This window comes from Galleria mellonella, unplaced genomic scaffold (genome assembly GCF_026898425.1).
Source record: "Galleria mellonella isolate WM207_F2 unplaced genomic scaffold, CSIRO_AGI_GalMel_v1 utg570, whole genome shotgun sequence".
NCBI lineage: Eukaryota > Metazoa > Arthropoda > Insecta > Lepidoptera > Pyralidae > Galleria > Galleria mellonella.
This window is the reverse complement of record NW_026442120.1, coordinates 179,796-189,747: the sequence shown is the minus strand read 5'-3', so window position 1 is coordinate 189,747 and position 9,952 is coordinate 179,796. Positions and strand designations below refer to the sequence as shown.

General features: G+C 33.4%; 1 long non-coding RNA gene across 1 annotated transcript; it reads right to left on the bottom strand.

Moving 5' to 3' along the window:
• Positions 1-6,993: 6,993 nt before the first annotated feature.
• LOC128201721 (uncharacterized) lies at positions 6,994-9,952 on the bottom strand. Its single transcript, XR_008253395.1, has 4 exons — positions 9,707-9,952; positions 8,762-8,955; positions 7,425-7,464; positions 6,994-7,302 (listed from the first exon to the last, which is right to left on the bottom strand). It is a non-coding gene; the product is annotated as an uncharacterized LOC128201721 (long non-coding RNA).

The following is a 9,952-nucleotide window of genomic DNA, read 5'->3' as shown; positions in this document are numbered from 1 at the left end:
TGTCAAAAATAATTTAAGATCGATATGCTTAATCGACTTAACCGGATCGAGTAAAAAATTTATTTTATCTTCCAGACATAGCATTTAAGTCCCTCTTATCTGAATTAGTATTAATTTGTTTGGTTCCGCGAAAAATTTAATCCAGTAGCTAATTGGCTATTTTTCTAAGAAATAGAGACCGATCAATAATATCTTCGACATTTTCCTTTCAAGAGCACAGACTTATTCTTGAGGGGTGTCAATCATCTCTTTGAAGAGTCAGTAAAGCTCACAACTCAATACCATCGAAAATTTACAAATTTAAACATTTTTCATTATAAATCTCTAAGAATAGATTCTATTTCTTCCCAAAAGGCTAGCAACACACCTGTAATTTCTCTGATGTTACTGATGGTTTAGTGCGGCAGTAATCACTTCTCATCAGGTAAGCCGTATGCTTATTTGTTCCTTATGTCATAAAAAACTTGTCAACTTTAAAATTAGAATATCAAAATAATAATATTTTACTAGTAAAGGGGCTGCTAGTTCGCTGATAGTAATCCTCCCCCCCCCCCCCATCTCTTAATCTAAGAATTAATTGTCCGCTGGTAGATGAGAAGGACAGTGGCTAAATAAATAAAAATAATGAAGGACTTACCAATTATATTCACTTTACACATATGTATCAATAATAATAAAAAATAGATATATTTTTAAAATATTGTTAAAATTTTTTAAGTTTGTAAAATAAACCTATAGCTTACTACACGTTTTGGGATATGTAAGTATGGCGAGTAATTTATAAATAAATAAATAAAACAAAAATTATAAAAAAACATAATTGAAATAGAAAAAGAGAAAATTAAAATAGTACATTCAAATATAATAAAAAGAGGTTTGTCAACAACATTGACTAAAGATAGAGATATTCCGTTAGAGGAATTTGAATGTTTGTTACTCGATCACTCCTTAAGGCTGAACGATTTTAATGTAATTTAATGCACAGATATACTACACCCCAGACTTATTACATATTGTAATTTTAAGTATGTATATACAAATACATCCCAGTATTAATACAGTTATAAATGTACAATTTTTATATAAACGGATTTGAATGTTTGGTGTAAAAGATAGGTATAGATTTTGTTTTAGGCAACTCCGAATGGCAAACAAGCTGACGGCCCATCTGATGGAAAGTAGTAACCGTCGTCTATAGACATGAGCAGTAACATAACAGAGTATACTGTTTCGCCCATGATACTCCCCATGCGTTGCCATTCCTGAGGACTCAGGTGATATTCCTCTGTACCCTGTAAATTCACCGTCATGTCCCACCCTTCAAGCCGAAACACCGCCATGCAAATAAAAAATATATTTATATATAAATAAATTAAAAAAATAGATATATTTTTATTAATACAGTTATAAATATAACAGTTAATAACTAAATGGATTTGAATGTTTGTTGTAATAGATAGGTATAGATGTATATTCTTGATAAAAAAAAGTATACTTATATGAAAATTTCATCATAATTCACGTGAACAATGCTGCAGGATAGAATTAGTTATAATTGTAAATCATACAAAATGTCGTACTTATATTATATATTGATTTATATCTAATTAAGCATGCCCACTGTCCATTGTTTCCTTAACTCTTGTTCTGAACCATCCAAGGATAATTCCTTTGTTTCACCGCAGCCTGTTCGATCCTACATTTGATTTATGCTTTTAAAGCGAATAATATCGTATTCATTTTACAATAGTATTTCACTACGTCACTGCACGTTTGGGAAAATTTAAACAAATCTATTCGGCGATTGTACGTCGCACTAAAAATATAAATACACTTACGTCTGTCTAAAACAAATTCTCTACAGTCTGGTAATTAAGGTAACTACATTCCTCTTATACTCCAGGAGTATTCCTGGAACTATTCGTAAACAAATAATAAGAAATAATACTTCAGTAACTTACAGATATTCATTGGTGTTTATTAAGAGTCTTCGTTATATATCTCTCTATCCCATCAAATAAACACAGGACTATAATAGGCCTGTGTTTATTAAATTTATTTTTTTAATAATATAATAATAAATATAATATAAACCCATAATAATAAACATCATTACTATGGTTTGTTTTCTTTTTTTATTGTTACCTGTACTATAGCAATAAAGAACATGAATTGCTTCAAATTGCTTTAAAAGAAAGAAAGAAATATATTTATTTGACGCATGTCAATAACAATTACAACTAAAACACAATCTAAAGAAAATGGAAATACAAAAATAAACTTATAAGTTTACTATACTTAGGTATACCTAATTTGAAATTATGCAACCAAAATGGTCACCACTCATGTGTTCAAGCATTTATACGTAACGCCTAAACGAGAAAAGAGCATATTCCTTTTTAAAAGGCCGGCAGTACACCTGCAATGCTGTTGGTGTAGTGGGTGATCATGGGCGGCGGTAGTCACTTACCATCAGGTGAGCCGTATGCTCATTTGCCCCGCGTGTTGTAAAAAAAAATATTCATATGTCATAAATTTAAGTCAGATAATTAAATTCAAGTATAGATTCTGGTTATCAAAGTATTCATAGATTTAGTTATTTAAAAAAACAATTATATTATCCATATAATATCATTTTCAATATAAAACCAGTTTGATGTTAATTTAACCATACATTACGAGCAGTGGTGAGATAAAGGTAACACTGCAGGTAACCGGCTAAGGGGCGCCTGATTTAGTGAGCAATCCTGCCGTGACACCTCTGATCGGCCGTGAAAAACTGCCAGGCGATCGCGATATAGTCTACCATACTATACGTTTCGGCACTATACCAGCTGAAATCGAAGTTGTTAGTCGTACTATATTTAAAAGAAAACTACATTTATAAGAAATTGCAACGCTGAGTAACGACCTTAAAGCTCATAGCGCCCCGAGCCTCGATGGTTGTACTCCATATTTAATAAACACATTAAAAGATATATTGTTGATTTATTTGTAATTTAAACCTGTTAAAAGGAATACTTGCTCGATGTAAAATTTCTATCCTTACTTTAATACATAAAACAGCAACAAATTTATTTCCAGTAATTTTAAGCCCACTTCTTTACTAAGTATATTTTTCAATCTTCAAGAAAAAATGTAAATAAGCGTCTCATCTACTATCTAAAAGTCTTTTTAAAAAATAGTCAGCTTTCAGAAAGACAATTAAGTTTCAGATGTGATAAATCCACGGAACATTCAAGTGTTATCATTGGCGGATGTTGTAGCAGAGACATTGGATAATCAGTGTTGCTTCGGTATTTTTTTGGATCATTTCAAGGCTTTCAATATCATATTCTTACCCATATTATTACGCAGAATTGAGACTAAGGGAGTCTGAGTTGTAGCATTAAATTGACGCTATAGTTATCTCACAAATCACAGTCTGTATTTAAAAAAAAGGTTGAAAACAAGTAAATAGGGAAGCATCGATGTAGGGATACCTAAGGTTAGCATTCTTGGTCCTACATTGTTCTGTATTTATATGAACTATGTTCTGGAGCTACCTACACTGAACGCAGAAGTCTTTTTCTGTGCTCATGATACAGCAGTTATCTTTCGCGGAAATCAATATTCTATAAATAATTGATGGTGCAGGAACAGGGATGATTATTATTGCTAAGTGATTACAAAGAAACTTGCTTAATTTTAATTTGACAAAAACAAAATATGTCTCGCATGACGATGTCATGGCGACCTTCGGATGCCCTTCTACTTACCATGCATACTTGTAATTTCAGTGGCGGATCAAGTCGTTGAAACAATAGCAAACAAGCTTACTATTCGCTAGCTATGTTAGGTTCATTGCTGGACGTATAATTACCTTTAGAGGAACATATGCCACATGTAACAAATTATATTTAACAATTTACTTAGATCATCAGGTCACTGAGAAACTACGCAGATACAAATACACTTATTATAGTACATATATATAATATTAACGCAATTTGTACTACACTTTTTGTTTTCTAGCTTGGAGCGGTGATGTGCAAACAAAAATGATTCATTTACAAACTTTCAACGTGCATTTCTCAAAAAATTATTTCAGATCCCCCACTAACAAACTATACATTGGAAACAAAATGCTCAAGGTTCGCCAGATCTAATTCTTAAAAGCAACAATGTCTATGCATGAAGAAATTAGTAGCTCTTGTGATTTTAGTCGTCTCATCCGACGCTGCCTATTTCATGTTCCTGTGTCGGTAATAAACACTACTTTTATTGAGCAATAATTCAAGCCATGTACCTATGACTCTTCTTATATAACAAAACTTCTTATATAACACACATACATATATATATAATGTTATTACTTAGTTACTTTTATTTATTTCTTTTGTAATAGTCTGCATTAATGCAAAAAAAATTATACAATGATAGAAAATACAAGATTTTTGCTATACAAACCTTGAGCTTAGTGTAGGAGTCGCTGTCAAAGTATGTTATCTTAACCAAGTATGTAAAATTATTATGAAAAATAGATAAATAAATCGAAACTTCACATTTTTAATATCAGCACGATTAATAGCAATTATGCTTTATAAAAGTTATTGTAAATATGCAAATTCTATAAAATAGTGATTTTAATGAACGGTCAAACGTTCCTTGAACAAATTTAAATAAAAATAACAAGTCACAGCTTGTAATTAATATATAAATAACACAACATTTAAACTTACTAAGTTTTTAAACCACAAATTTCTAGAGATTATTTTCTATTTTGTTACTCGTTTCTTGGTTGAATGAAATAAACTGCGGAGTTAACGTGAAATCACAAGGTTTGCGTAGTGCACCACGAGACTTTTATAGTAACTTGTACTTTATTATTTAATGTTTCGGTTGGAATTCGCATGTACAGGTGTTGAGTCGACTTAAAGTGGAGCTAGTGAACTAGAGTCACTTTTATGAGGGTAATTTGTCGGGAGGGCGCGAGACGCGCGGCGCTCGGCGCGGCGGCCGCGACTTCTGCCACTCGATTTTTGATATTGAAAGTTTACTGATTTCAAGTTGTAGATACCAACTGAACGGCGGACGTCCTGGCATCGTACATTTATCCAGGTCACCGCTCCCTTCAAATACCTGTACGTTTTTTCTTCAACATGTTAATTTTACTTCTCTGATTCGTAATTTTTAACAAGAATCTTAGATAATCTATACTCTTAACTGAATACGCATATCCTTGTGTACAACTAATTAATTTTTCACACCTAAAGCAACCGATAGGAATTTGCACAGAAGTCCCTTAAGTATTCAATATAGCTCAGCTTAGTGCTAAAAAATTTAAAAAAATATCCTTTAGTAACGTTAGAGTTGCTGATTAAACCATCTTATTAAACCTTAGCCTTTAGAACTCTAGAACAACTATACCCAATAGTCTATACAAAGACGCCTGACTCGAAATATATCTAGGCCTATATCCTCTTAATTTTTAAAGAATGTGATTATTACAAATTAAAAAATGATTATTATACACTCCTCGCAAAAATTAAGGGAACATAAAATATTTTGAAATTTTTGGGTGATTTTCAACAGGCTGTATTTCAGTGAAAAATAATCGTACAGGAAATTTAAAAAAAGGGTTTTGAAGCTTGAAAACTCTAGTTTTCAGATTTTTTGGTGAAAAAATTTTTTGAGCTCCGGTTACCATGCAATTCTTAAACAAAGCTGAAAATAAATTTTTTCTAAATTTTCTAGGTTTTGTTTTTCACTCTATGGGCATGGAAAAATTTTTTCGAGCTACTCCATTATATAGGTCTCTTAGTGTGTTTATTCAGCTTCAAAAATCGCTTTGGATAGCTCAATTATGACCATTTGTCTCCGAGATATCGAACTTTGAATGCAAAAGCATCCTTTTCCATTCAACTGCTAATATCTCTGGAACTACTGGTCGCACAGCAAGCGGGCGCCGAGTTTCTTTATCTGCATAAAATTTCCAATTAAGCACAGTCAAGAGTTAGTGAAGAAAAAATTTTTTTCCACCTCTAACATTGAATTGAAAAAAGTGGAAAAAAGTGACTTTTTCTCCTTTTTTGGTTACTTGGCTGTATCTTCGCTAATATGGGCGGGAAAGCTAAGGTTTGAGGAAAATTTTACAGTCTATTGTTCCTTAAAGAACCCCCCAAATCCCTGGAGCGATCGGTTCAACAGTTTTTCCCGGACCAATTGATTGAAATTTTGGAAAAAATAAGGGAACAAGGTTTTTGTCCCTTAAACTCACCCTAATCCATTCAAAAATCAATAATTTCATTTGTTTTTCACTTTTTACTCAATTTTTTGTTTTTTAAAAATTCATTATCAAAAAAAAAATTGAAAAAAATCAAGAAAATTTTATGCAGATAAAGAAACTCGGCGCCCGCTTGCTGTGCGACCAGTAGTTCCAGAGATATTAGCAGTTGAATGGAAAAGGATGCTTTTGCATTCAAAGTTCGATATCTCGGAGACAAATGGTCGTAATTGAGCCATCCAAAGCGATTTTTGAAGCTGAATAAACACGCTAAGAGACCTATACAATGGAGTAGCTCGAAAAAATTTTTCCATGCCCATAGAGTGAAAAACAAAACCTAGAAAATTTAGAAAAAAAATATTTTCAGCTTTGTTTAAGAATTGCATGGAAACCGAAGCTCAAAAAATTTTTTCACCAAAAAATCTGAAAACTAGAGTTTTCAAGCTTCAAAACCCTTTTTTTAAATTTCCTGTACTATTATTTATCACTGAAATACAGCCTGTTGAAAATCACCCAAAAATTTCAATAATTTTTATGTTCCCTTAATTTTTGCGAGGAGTGTATATGGAAATTGTTAAGTAAGAGCTGTTAGTAACAGCTCTATTACTAGTAATATCTACTTTACTGTTACAGCTTGACCTCCACGCGGTTTCCCATGGAAACTATGGTGATTAATTATTGTGAAATTAATCACACTGGACTAATTGACTTGCTTTAATCCTCACCCATCACCTTTCTCTGATGCCTAGCTAACCGATAAAATAAGCTGGGTAATCATTCTACTTTCATACATAAAGAAACTATTGGAAGATGCACAGTAATACATCTAATAGATTATAACTACCCAAAATCCATCAAAAGAAACTCAAATTGTTTATTACATTACACGTTCTAAGATATACGTGTTTTAATATTTGTACACAATATTAAACTGCGTATCGCTAATAGAGTCTTCAAGTTACAAAGGCTGCTCACTTCCACGTCGGCGACTTAATTCCAAGAATGACATGCAAAACGACGTCCCTCGCAGTCGAGAGCTGCGACAAAACAAATTGTATTTGAGCATCGCGACCGACCCACAAAGGCATCCAGCGAATAAAGCTAAATATAAAAGGCTATAAGCAATTACGGCGCGATCGCGGGCTCTCTTCAGATTTACCAGCGACTCTGCACACGTTGCGGCCAACGTGGACTCTAACCTGTACACAATAGAGATTGTTTTAGTTGCGCCTGACCGCACACAAGAATCGGTGTGCGAGCGTTCAGACATCAAGGGTTTCCCCACTTTATTTATTCCCCTTAACGAGCGAACTCCGTTCAATGGACAGGAATTGTTGCGGCTCCCGCACCGCCATTGTCATGGTAATAACGTGAGTTATTGCTAACATTTCTTTCTTGAGATACGGACACCTGTGAAATTGTGAGTCGTTTGCCTTGCTCGAGTCCTATTACTTGTCGTCGAGATCGCAGAGAATAAACTTTGTCTTCGTTGCGGCCCCGAGAGGCGACTCGGAACCTTTCCTAAAGTTTGTGACTTCATATTGTGTAACTTACACTTTTTAGTGCAATAAAATATACATTATAGCTGTTATCATTTTTAAGGGATTAAACAATACTTCATATTTACTTCTATCTTAAAATAGATAAAAAGTAAATAAAGGACAAATAAAATATTGTGCTAGTATGTTACATCTCCTTTGATTTTCTTTTGGGGATGTTGATAAATACCGAATATTGGTAGCATTATTTCAAACCAATCATATATAATAGAAAAAAAATCGATTTTATATGTGGTCTGTATATCGTATCAACTGTTAATTGTCCACCACTAAACATAGCCTCCCCATAAGGGGGTTTTGCCAGTTGTTATCATGCTTGGCATGCAGGTTGGCGACCGCAGTTTGGCTCTTAATGATGTTTTAAGAAAGACGCTACTGGGCAGTATGGCATGGGCATGCCTCTTGTATAACATTCCTTTTATATTAAATCATACAGACATATGAATGGTTCTAAATATTAATGACGCCATACATTTCACTTTATTTAACAACATGCAAAATTTTGATCATATTGGTATCTATTATATTTTTTTTATACAACTTAGAATGTCAAACAAGCTGACGGTCCACCTGATGAAAAGTGGTAACCGTCGCCTATAGACATGAGCAGTACCATGGTCATAACAGAGTACACTGTTTCGCCCATACCCCCCATGTGTTGCCATTCTTGAGAACTCAAAATCAAAATATCCTAAAATTCTAATAAAGTTAGTGCCCAGAATTAGCCACTTGAGATTATGATATTACGGTGAACCATGAACCTCAGCCTCCGCAAGCCCGGCGCACTCCTACATTTAGGGCAGTTACATCCAAATGTGGTTTGCAGTATTACAGCGTAATCTAATTAGCTCGACCGTACCGACCAAAACGGTGACTGCATCTTACTGACTACATTTCGATGCATTTAATTTGTAGATTAATACTAAAAAATACTTACATACTAACTATTAAACGACGTCTGTCCGCCACATTTCTTAGAACTTGAAGAATTGTAAAATCAACTATTGTTCCATTTTTAACATCTTTCTATATTTTTTAATGTTTACATATTTTTTTTACACTATTTGTTTTAAGTGATCCACTGCTGGACAATGACCTCTTCTTTATTCTCTTTGCGAAATACTTCTATCTCTATATTGAATATGCAAAATTTATCATTAAAGATTTTGCTTTGTAAAAAATACAGCGTCCTTAATCATCATAAAATTAATATGAAAGCAAGTATCGACTACAAAATAAGCATAGTAATAAACTACTACTCCGAAATCTATAATGTGGATTCCTCTGAATGTTGTTGGCGGAAAAAACAACATCGCCCATTTAATATCGCCCCATACCAGGCAGATGTTCATATTCATTTCAATGAGGACCTTCATTTCGATATTATATATTGGAAAACCGATAATTAAGATAAATAAATCAAGGAGAAAAATTATTAAAAAAAATAATTTGACAGCTATGTTTTTTTTCTGCAATGGACATTAAAAAGGTATCCAGACACGATCAACTTAAAGTGAACTTGTTCATTTATATAATTTTTGGGCATTCATATATGTTATATATATTGAAACTGGAATGATTCAAGAGAAGAGCATATTCTTTTTTTAAAAGATCGCCCGCAGTTCCTCCAATATTGTATATGCATGGGCGGCTGTAGTCACTTGTGTACCAACATATGATTTTTTTTTTACAACACTGGGGGCAAACGAGCATGCGGCTCACCTGATGGTAAGTGACTACCGCCGCCCATGGTCACCCACAATACCTACGGCATTGCAGGTGTGCTGCCGGCCTTTTAAAAAGGAATATGCTCTTTTCTTGAAGGTTATGTTGTCGTATCGGTTCGGAAATACTGCTGCTGGAAGTGGATACGCATACTCACCGCATACCCTGTGTAAAAAAAAGAAGTCGCTTAATAACTGCATGCATTATCGATTGCTGGTTGTCAAAATTATAATAAATATCAATAAATACAACGGTACCTAGAACAATCTAGATTAATAGCAATGTGTGGCAGGGATCTGGCATTGTTTACGATACTGTACTACTTACTACAACATTTTTCCTTCTAGTGCATACCTATATACTTACTAATTAACATTCTGTTACAATATATGATAAGAAACGG